Source organism: Petromyzon marinus, chromosome 23, assembly GCF_048934315.1.
Source record: "Petromyzon marinus isolate PM22_M1 ecotype Great Lakes invasive population chromosome 23, UKy_Petmar_22M1.pri1.0, whole genome shotgun sequence".
Taxonomy (NCBI): domain Eukaryota; kingdom Metazoa; phylum Chordata; class Hyperoartia; order Petromyzontiformes; family Petromyzontidae; genus Petromyzon; species Petromyzon marinus.
The window spans coordinates 6111154-6122792 of NC_133689.1; the positions used below are offsets into that span (position 1 = coordinate 6111154).

General features: G+C 48.4%; 1 long non-coding RNA gene across 1 annotated transcript; it reads right to left on the bottom strand.

The window, feature by feature from the left end:
* Positions 1-7030: 7030 nt before the first annotated feature.
* On the bottom strand, positions 7031-11438 carry LOC142925655 (uncharacterized). Its single transcript, XR_012942610.1, has 3 exons — positions 10812-11438; positions 10055-10160; positions 7031-7113 (listed from the first exon to the last, which is right to left on the bottom strand). It is a non-coding gene; the product is annotated as an uncharacterized LOC142925655 (long non-coding RNA).
* Between the last annotated feature and the right edge of the window lie 201 nt (positions 11439-11639).

Sequence of the window (11639 nt, forward strand, 5' to 3'; positions counted from 1 at the left end):
AAGCTTAATAAACGTTTTACATCGTAGTTTAGTGGTAGTTAATTGAAGGTGGAGGGGTTACCAGCCCCCCGCACCCATCCAGAGCCCCCATTTGGCCGCTGTTGTGGTTACAAACGCCATGAAAGGAAAGGCCAATCTAAATTGGCCCTCCCCCCACGACACTGCCCACCAAAACGTTGCCGTCCGGCACTACGAGAAGGTAGGGGGTTGTTTTTGCCGGACCATACATCACCAACATACGCACACACCAGTGATCTACACATCACACAAAAACTAGTGAACTATACATCGCACACACAAACCAGTGAGCTATACATCACACGCATACACAACACCGCGAACGCCTGTGCAGTAATGTTCAAACGAAGCGAGTGTTTATTTATTAAATGTGTCAAGGCAACCGGGGTAGCTTACTAGGTGACTGCATTGCTGAAGAAGTTGCCGCATACATTGGCACATCATTGCCGAGTTTGGTTTGTTGATGCTATTTTTGTAACACGCGGCAGGTCGAATTAATCTAGTTTGGAAATCAAAAATATGTTGTTTTTTTATATGATCACCGTTCTATGTGACAAGTGACAATCGAATAATGCTCTAATAATAAACAGAAGGACCTTTGTCAATCAACTGCCGGATGAAGGCCTCCCCATGCCATGTCAGTCATGGGACTTCTTTGACCATACTTCACCATTCTAGTCAGTGGTGGTTTTGTGAAAGTGAGGGCCCAGGACCAGTTCACATATGACTTAGGCTGCTTCCATTCCTACCTTCAAGCAACCCCCATCTCGTCTCCCTAGCCCATCCTGCTCCTGCTACTCGCTGCCCCAGAGCTACGTCCAGGCTTACTCCATCCCCTATCACTACCCCAACCCCTATCACTACCCCTATCACTACCCCAACCCCTATCACTACCCCTATCACTACCCCTATCACTACCCCAACCCCTATCACTACCCCTATCACTACCCCGACCCCTATCACTACCCCTATCACTACCCCAACCCCTATCACTACCCCGACCCCTATCACTACCCCTATCACTACCTCAACCCCTATCACTACCCCTATCACTACCCCTATCACTACCCCTATCACTACCCCAACCCCTATCACTACCCCTATCACTACCCCTATCACTACCCCTATCACTACCCCAACCCCTATCACTACCCCTATCACTACCCCGACCCCTATCACTACCCCTATCACTACCCCTATCACTACCCCAACCCCTATCACTACCCCTATTACTACCTCAACCCCTATCACTACCCCTATCACTACCCTACCCCTTTCACTACCCCAACCCCTATCACTACCCCTATCACTACCCTATCACTACCCCAACCCCTACCACTACCCCTATCACTACCCCGACCCTTATCACTACCCCAACCCCTATCGCTACCCCTATCACTACCCCTGCTATTTATCCTTGCCCCCCAGGCTTACCCCATCCCCTATCACTATTCCTACCCCTGTCACTTCACCTACCCGTCCTTGACCACTCCCACATGTCCTTCTGTCACCTTAACGACACCACCACTTTTAATAACAACCCCACTCTTAATTTGATCCACTATCATTTTATGTATATGTTTTTTTATATATATAATTGTCGTAAAGCACCTTGGATTAAGGCACTGCTATGTAAAACTATATAAGAAAAGATGTTGGCCATGGGCCAGGAATCAACATTGTCAGGTTCAATTTGCAGCGTGCCAACCCCTGCACCAGCAATCCACGCTCGAAACACGCGTGTGGAAATTAACGCACGATACAAAAATAATAATGCTACCATCATTTGCATCTAAATTAAGTTTAAAAAGTGTTCAAATATATCAGATGCACATCGTAAACACGTAAGGTATATTCTCTCCCCGTTTGAATTACGCTTGAGAGTTTCCCTGTTATATTTAAACACACGCGCTGTGTTAATTATCTTATCATAAAACCAACTGCTATTATATGGTGGTGTTAATAATGAAAGGGAAATTATTTTGACACCGGAGGAAAATGACTTTTTACCATCCACTAATTGCAACACCACAGTGGTTTTCCAGCACGTAAAAAAAAGAACGTGCCATTCTTCTTTTTTTACCCAGCATATAAACTGATCTTTTTTTAGCCTCAAATGTCAGGCAGGGGGTTTGAGCGATACAGAACACGTTGCGCAAATTGAAACACCGAATGGAAGGGTTGCACCTCGTTAATCCTGAACGTACAGCATCGCGCCCACCGCCGCAGCGAGTCGGGGATTCTCACGAAATCTAAAATTACCGTGAAATCGACGGGCGCCCTGACTTATTACGATCTCAAACTGAACTGGGAATATCCGTGGCATAAAACCACAGAATTTGCGCCAACACATGGGCCTCCTCCACATCCCCCTCCCCGTGACTTGCCGTTGCCGCTTCCCGTTTGTATGAACGGAAGAAGGGCGAGCGGAATTTTCCATCTCGTTTTTTTTTTGGGGGGGGGGAAAGGGGGGGGAGAGTGGGGTGGAAGGGAAATGGGTGGGTGGGTTGAGTGGGCAGTGCGGTCATGATGAGCCAAAGGGGGGAGTGCGTGGTTGATGCGGGTTTTTTTTGTTTGAATCATCGTCCATTACAAGGCCCTTCATGCCAGTTACAGTGAAGAGAAGAGACCCCCCCCCTCCCCCCAAAAAATAAAAAGCAGAATATTAACGCTGTAAAAAAAACTTTAAAAAAATATATATATATGCCGCGTACATCGCAGTTTAAAACATCACAGCGGGAAGGTAGCATTTATGATCATAAAACGATTATTCATCGCCTTGAAGTTATGCCATTACTTACTGGTCGAATGAATATTAAACACCAAACATTGTAAAATCCAAAGATTCCCCCCGTGGAACCGTCATACATTGACGAGGCAAGTGTTGCTATCCAACACGACCAAGAGTCGTTGATAACTGCGCACGGCTAGAAGTTAAAACTTGCGTCACTCAAAATTCCAACAAGGCACAGCGATGTGTTAAAAGAGCACACGGCCATTTGTGCACATGCATTAAATAAATAAATAAAAACATCACCATTTCCTGAAGAAGTGCATTGTCTTCCCCTCGTCCCCCTCAATTAGGACTCATCAGCATCGTTTAGTCACCAATGTTCACTGCTGTAAAGTCTGCCTCTGGGTACCATACAGATGGAGTCCCCACATCCACACCACGTGTCGCCGAGACTGCAGTGTACTCCAGTGCGTTGAACATTTGACCACTGCAATCCCACAAACGCAATGCCTCTGCCGTAAGCGCCGTTCGCGAAGGCCCGGCATGGCGCGCGAAGGGGGCATCAATCGCACCCTGACACCCACGGGCTCCCCAGAACGCGGTGTCCTCACACCGCACCGAGTAGCCGTACCTCCGTGGCTCCGTGCGCTATTCCATGTCGGCAGCCCCGGTGGCCACGAACCACGCCAGGGGGGGGTGGGGGGGGGTCGTAGATGGTGCAGTGCGTGGCGACGATCACGCGACGATCCGCGCAACCCATCGCGTCTCGGAACAGTCGCCCCCTTCACGTCCACTTGTCGCCAGCCGGAAGACGAAGGCTCGTCCTGCGTCCGATGATGTTCTTGAGTTGGATGCCTAAGCACCGATCTCGCCTTGCGCGCGGTGTTTTTGGTCTTCCCAAACGACAGCAGAGGAAGGGCTGAGTCGACCTGGGGCAGGCCTGTGATGGGGTTCTCAGAAACACCACGCGCTTTAGCCCTGGCCAACAATTGACCCAGGTCAGCGGGGTTCGTGGCGCGTAGCCCTAACCGCTTTGACAATGTTCCCCCACGAACGTACACACGTGTCAAAATGTCCCCCCCCCCACACACACCCCCACAATGGATTCGAAAATAAGACGGAGATTGCTAATTGTGCAAGGCGTGACAGCCGTAATGTAAGCTGTACAAGACGCGGTGGTGCCATGGGGAAGCATGTTGCACCCTTATGCCGCAATGCTTAGCCGAATGAAAGGTAAGACACGTGTGACATGGGCACATGCCCTGCACCATAGAGTGTACATGCAGGCCCTACCGATAGCGCGCTTCGAGTTCATGAGTGGTTTCCAAACAAGTTACAGAACACAAAGCTGCCTTCCGCTCACAAGATAAAACACAAATGGCAAAGTAACAGGCCGCAAACGGTAATATTTGTATTATTCTTTCGGTAAAGTCGCGTAGGTATAAAATAAAATAAATCATGACGTTTCGGGCGCGACACACAAGCGTCCGTCATCAGGTGGGAAAGCACGGTCTGCTGCCGACTGTTTTAAAAGGTCTTGATGACGGACGCTCGTGTTGCGCCCGAAACGTCGTAATTTATTTTATTTTATACCCACGTGACTTTACCGAAAGAACCAAAGAGTATGGAGTCCTTCAGTCACGAAAGCTTCAAATCTAGATTGAATATTTGTATTATTATCACGTAATTATTAATCGTCTTCGACTCAATCGTTTCATTGTCAGCATTAGTGTCACGCTATTGCTCGGTCCACCGATGATTGAGATCACGTGTTTGTCAGTGCCGAGCAGGGAGAATAAATGCAGAACTTGAGGGTTGACTCTGCCTTATGAGTTACGAGCTTTACTACCCGGCTTCGCCCGAGACTTTTGAATTCTTGTCTTAGATTAATACACGGCCTACGCGCATGGGTGGGAGGGGATGCGTGACGTCAGCAGGCACACTGCGTGATGCTGCCGCATGCGGGTGACATCACAGATGTGACGTCACTGCTCACTTGCCGTGCAAAATATTGCATCCATTATTGCGCCCCCCCCCCCCCCCTTCAAAATACAAAAGTCTATTTTTTATACTTTTTGCATTGTGTACAGTCTGGAAGCTACCCACATGCCAAATTTCAAGTTAGTTGCATGTTGGGAAGTATGCTCAACATTTCGAACAGACACACATATTCACAAATTTCCCTTTTATATATATAGAAAACACCCCCAACCGCCCACTGACACTTCAGTCACAATCAACTGTAAGCGGGGGCTTAATTTCAACCCGGGCTGTGCTCTGGCTGAAATTGGTTGGGGATTGGTGGTGTGAAGAGAGGAGTGGCGGGGGGGGAGGGGAGAAGCTGGATCTGGAAAATATTCCATGAGAAATTAAGCCTTGCCTCTCGGTATTAATAATTATGCCGCACTCCAATAATCCAGCACTGTATAGCCAAGGGATGATGGATCGCACACAGAACTTTGTGAAACTCCCTTACGCGTCGAGGAGGTGCCGTACATTGGCATTGGCTTGGTAGGAGGAGGCGGTACAGCAAGTGGACTAATTGCTATCGGTTTCCATCCGTACGGGGAGGTAGAGTGTTGCCCCCCCCCACCCCTCCTCGCATGCGTGGTTTTACTCCGGATGCTCCGGTTTCCTCCCGCTTGCATAGGAGCACTTCATTCGTTGGCTGATAACATCTGAAAGAAACAATCCAATGCAGGACCAACCTGTAGGCGAGTCCTACGACTCAGCGTGGCACTCCTGGATAAATACACGATTTATTAGTATTTTAGATATTACATATTCGATTCTCGCTCTCGGCCAATAAATCAGTGACGAATGCCTGAACTGGCCTATGCCTCCCCGAGGTCAACATATCCTTAAATGGGCATCTGGTGCGGTGTGTAACCTTCCACACTGGGGATATAAAAACGGCTGGGTGTAGTAATCGCCACACCGCCCCTCTCATACACCTTGCTAGTCTTAATTAAATAAGTACCTGGTGCACTGTGTAAACATCTGCACTGGGGAGACAAAGGCGGCCGGGCGCGGTGTTGGCCACCCACCCCATCGTGTGCCATGCCGACCTTCACAGACGCTCACTAACAGCACTTTGCGCCTGCAGTCTGTATGGCTAGGCAGGGGGGGATCTTTTGTCTTTGTAATCATGACATCCACATTCATCACCATTATCGTCAACTCCAATGCGTTGCCAGATCAGTCACAAATGTTCTTCACATTCGTTTATCCTCCAATCTCTCCTCTACTTGCACCACTCTGCAATCCTCACCACATCTCAGCTGCCACATTTTTCTTGGAAATCTGCGTTTGGTCTTTTCCCACTGTGTGTGTGTGTGTACATCATTTCAGCAAAATGTGAATGTGTCAAATCGTCGAAATGAAGAACAATTAACCTTTGTGTAAGTGGTCTCTTCAAGGTCAATATTTGTCCATTGACAGTGGTGACAAAAAAAAATCAGCGCCCCTTGACGGTTAACAGTGAGCCCTTGTTATTAAAAGAATGCCCCAGTCATACGGCTGCTAAATGTTTGAAGACATTACCAGATACGAGCATTGGTGTGCCCGGAATGCCCACTTTGAAGCATTATGCAAAAGTCCCAGCCCTGCAATCGCTTGCTCTCGCCACTGCTGGCGGAAGAGCCTTCACTGGAGGAGGCTCTAGGGAGCACCTCTGGACTCTCAGAGAGAAGTTGGTCTACTCTTTCAACGCCGGTAGGTAAGTAAAAAAAAACATACTGGAAGAGGGCTGGAGTACCCAGACTTCACCACGCCACTCGCAACCCTGCCGATCGATGAACTTGCGGTGAACCCATTGACACTGCTGGCTGGGTTCCACGGGGACGGCGGTGTGCGGTTGAATTTAAGAAACATGGCCCCCGTTGTTTCAGCTGCCGCGCCGGGAGCTCGAACCGGCGACCTCCGGATTGCAGCATCCATCCCCCACCAACCCCCCCCCCACCCCTCCACGTGCATTGGGGCCGTCCATAAATGACGTCACGCGATTTTGGACGATTTTTTCACCAGACCCCCCCCCACCTCCCCCTCCAAAAAAATAAAACATGCTTCAAATCGCTTTAAACTATTAAAATTGTAGTGCGTATTTAACGTGGCGCTGCACTCTGATGTTGTAGGAGAAGCATTTATTTAAAAGTCGATTTAATTAAGTAGGACGTGTTGTTTATATTTATTTAAAGTAGGCAAGTTTTGATGTGACGTCACATTTCTCAACCACCCCCCCCCTCGTCACACATCGTCACAAATGTCTGACCCCACCCCCCCCCCCAGATGCGTGACGTCATTTATGGGAGGCGAAGTCCTCGTGATGAGCGCGCGTCGCGCTGTCACCCAGAATGCACCTGCTGCCTTGGCAGTTGCGCACAAGCACAAACAACAACAACAACAAATAACACATATATTTAAAAAAACACTATGGCCTTTAAATGAAAATATATACAATAGGGCACGTTTCGGGCAATGACTCTTCTTCTTAGTACTATTTTTTGTTAATAACTTCATCGATGACCACGATCGTGTGTGTAAGATCTGTGTCTTTCCGTGTACGCGTGCGTCTACGTGACTCAACATGCTCTCACATTGTTCTCATGGAGGATGATTTATGGCTTAGATTAATGGATGACGATGATGATGATGTGTTTGTGTGTGTCGAGTGGTGTTGCACACTGTGCTGCAATTATACTTTATGGGTTTAATTTTCATAAATGGGGAATGTCAGTGGCAGGTGGGACGTTTCTCATCCTGTTGTGAGCCTTAGATAGGTTGATTAAGCCTTAAATGCGTACTCCGCTGCGGTGCATGAGGTTGTACAACGGCAGACGAAGGTGGCCAGGTGTAGTGCTGGACAATCCACTTATTCTTGTGCTGTCAGTGTGAATAGATGATCCCTAACAGCACCAGCCACAGTGATAACAGTGCCGGTTTGTCCCAGTAGCACAAGTAGCTACATATGTAGTAGCTACTTGTGCTACATGTGTAGTAGCTACATGTGTAGTAGCTACATATGTAGTAGCTACGGGCCCCGCATTTTCAAGGGCCCCACGCTAAATGCTTTCAAGCTATCCATTTCGGTTCATTGATTCTGCACTTGCTCTATTACCATAGTACTATACCGCCTTCAACTTTTATGAACGACTGGGTGTTTAAGGTTATAGATTTGTGGTATTATCTGGCTGTACAGCAAATGAAAAAATACAATTGCTTTACTATGCAAGTTAAAAATGTATTCATGTTTTTATTTTATTTTAGGGTCCCTATAATACATATGCCACAGGACCCGCACTAGCTTAATCTAGCCCTGAGTGACACCCGCAAATATAATACTGTAGAGGAGAATGCCTCGTATCAACGGTGATATGGGGACTAGTATAGCGGATCCGATTATCCGCGAGAGTAGTCGCGATTTTTTACTTCTCTCATCCACGGGATAAAAAAAATCACGGATAATAGGAAGAAATAATGGCACGCGACTCCCCTTATCCGCGGCGGGGGGGGGGGGGGGTAAATCAGGCATATATAGGATGCTGATCCACAGAGCCTTATGGGAAAAGTCGCGGATAAATTGCGGATAACAAAAAGAACAGGGCCCACGGACAATAGGAGTCTTTGCAGCCCTCTGCAGCTGTCGCAAATAATAGGATTCGCGTATAATAAGGAGGCAGATAAGAGGAGTTATCCTGTACTCTGTATCCCTTGGGCTAGACCCGGAATAACCACCGAGTGTATTAAAGCGGCGTATTACCTGTGGGGAGTGCGAGTGCAGTGGTAAGCGCGCTGCGCTGCAAGTCTGGGTGACCCGGGTTCCATTCCCGCTCACGGCCAACATCAGCGACATATATCTGAACCGGCCCTGGGGCCTACTCCTCTAGGTCGACTCAGCCTCAAATGAGTACATTGTGCGGTGTGTAGTAAACATCGCGACTGGGGAGACAAAGGCAGCCGGGCGCCATGCTGGCCACCCACCCCACCGTGTATCGTCCCGGCCTTCATAAGTGCTCGCTAACGGCGCTTGCCCCGACAATCTGTTAAGGCTACACGGGGTTTCTTTGTCTTTGTTATTACCTATTCACGCCAACACATAATTAGGGGCCGTTCATAAATGACGTCACGGCGTCACAAAAAGTCAGGCCCACCCTCAAATATGACGTCACAAAGCTCTGTCCCTCCCCCCCCCCCCCCAAAAATCATATTTCCATTTTGAAAATAAAACATGCTTCAAATCGCTTTAAACTATTGTCATTGTAGTGCAACTTTAATGTGGCGCTGCACTCTGATGTTGTAGGAGTGTTGTTATAACAATTCGATATTTATTTAAAGTTGCGCATTTTGATGTGACGTCACATTTCTCAAACCCCCCTCCCCCCCCCTAGGTGCGTGACGTCATTTATGGACAGCCCCTTATCAAGCACAACCGTATGCACAGGTTTTTTTTCTTCTTCTTCTTCAAATCATACACACGGCAAATATGAATTTCGTCGTTTGCCCCGCAACGTAGCCGCGGGGAAGCCAAATATTTACACGGCCCTCACAGCATGAATTAAAGCGATCGCACACAGAGGCCTGGCCTCCCGAGGCTGTAATTTTCCGCTCTCGCCCAACGTGAGTAGCCAAAGCCCCTTTCACGGGCGAGTTGCTGGCACGTGGCCTGCTATGGTAGCGGGGTCGAGGTGGGAGGACAAGACCGGTCAGCCACACTCCATCCAAGAGCGCAATTCACTTTCATGCCGTGCCAATTGCCCATGCGTGCTAGTCGGCGCACTAAGACAAAGCTCCCCCACCCCCCTGTGTAGCCTGTACAGGCTATTGGGGCAAGTGCTGTTCCCGAGGGCCCATGCAGAGGCCGGGACGGCGCACGAGGGGGTGTGGTGTGGGAATCACCACGCTCGGCCGTCTTTGTTTCCCCATTGCCTCCAACGTTTACACGCTATAATGGCTACTCATTTAATGCTGAGTCGACCTAGGGGAGGTTCAGAATTGGTCCAGATATCACTCATCGGTGCTCTTACGTGCAGATGGGCATGAAACCCATACGGCAAGGTTTGTAATGGTAGTGCAGTGGAAGGTGAACTTTGACAACACGCACGCTCAATTACTTAGAGCTATCTAATGACGATCACAATCACACGTGCACCCGTGTGTGTGTGTATGTGCAAAAAATACCTCTTAGCTAATGAAATGAACCATTGGGCAAAGTGCTGTTAGCGAGCACCTAAGAAGGCTGGTATTGTGCACAAGCTAGTAGTGGTGTCTGTGTGTGTGTGTGTCGCCAGGACCACAACCACACACCTTTTTCTTTAAACGCCAGATCAGGTCCCAAGTCGAAGTTGACCTCGGGCAGCCAAAGGTCACGTTCAATCATCAAACGTCACTGGTGTTATACCCATGGTCGGTCCTGGAATTGAACAGAGTTGGCACGGTTAGCTAGGTACGGTGCGGAAGAAGGTTAACGTAGATGCATGCATAGGCTGAAAGTGAACTAACCGTTTGCACATATCAGGCGTCACTTGTGTTACGTGACGTCGAACAGCAAAAAAAATTCTAGATTTAAAGCTTTCGTGACTGCTAGGATCCATACTCTTTGGTTCTATTGGGTAAAGTCACGTAGGTGAAAATAAAATAATTCCACTCCAGCGCTGTCCTCCAGACAGGCTCGTCCCTTCACCTGATGAAGGCCGCTTGTGTAGTGGCCGAAACGTCGTGATTTTTTGTTATTTTATTTTCACCTACGTGACTTTACCCAATAGAACCAAAGAGTAAGCAAAAAAAATGTTAATATTGTGAATGGTGCCCAAGTTAACCGGCACACCCGCAGCTGCGGTTTGTGGCACATCAAGCACTGTAGTTATGGTCATTAGCCCTCTTGGCTCCAGCAGGTACATCTATGCACAAGGAAGTACACGACTAGCACGGATGGCTACGTACGGTGCGAATTAAGTGCAACCCGCATGCAACGACGGGTGACAGACAATCAAATCATGGAATTGGCCAAACATCCCAATGCAGGACTTTCCCGAAAATGGGTCTTGAGACTCGGTAAACCTACCCTGTGGTAAATCCTCGACTTGGCAATCAGGAGAAAGCCCGGTAATCGACAGCTCTCCGATGCTTGTGTGTGTTGCGGCTGTACCGTGTGTTGTCCGGCACGATATCCGATGTCACTGTTATGATTACTCTTGAGTGCTTTGAGTCATCGCCCAGCGCCCGCTGAAATGACCACACCTCTCTCCTCCAGGCGCAACCTCTCTGTACTCCACAAACATCCTTACAGCCACTCAGACCAGGCAACGGAGGCCCATTATAATACACACAAAACAACCCCCCGATAATTTTCATACATTTAGAACTAACGCGCGCCACCGCGAAGGCGCCTACGATTCAGATGCAGTCTGCAGTAGTTTCACAGCCAGCGTCGATGTTGCAGTGTGCGTGAGCAATCACGACTGAGTACATTGCCAATACGATTTGCGAATTTACCAAAAATTGCACCCATGACGCCGGAACACAACTCCGTTGAGTACGTCGGGAGAATCTTTTAACGGCCAACGGTGAAGTAGATTGTGTGTAAACATGATGCCTTGAATAAAGGTGTCAGTTTTTGTGCCAGTTAAAAGGGTAAAACCTATTCCTATATCTTGTTTCTGGCAAAGGAGGTCTCATAATGTAAATGCTCACCCCGAGCCCTCAATACTCTGATGGTGCGCTGTTTTTGAGTTGTACGCCTTTTGGCGTCTTCTGGTCCAACACCAATGGAGACTGGGCTCTAAGAAAAGCTGTCTCGGGTGTGGACCAATCAAATTCAAGGACAGTGCATATTATCAGAGTTGTCTTTTTTGTTTGCATTCTGACTGCTTGTGTTGTGGTTTTTGCAAAC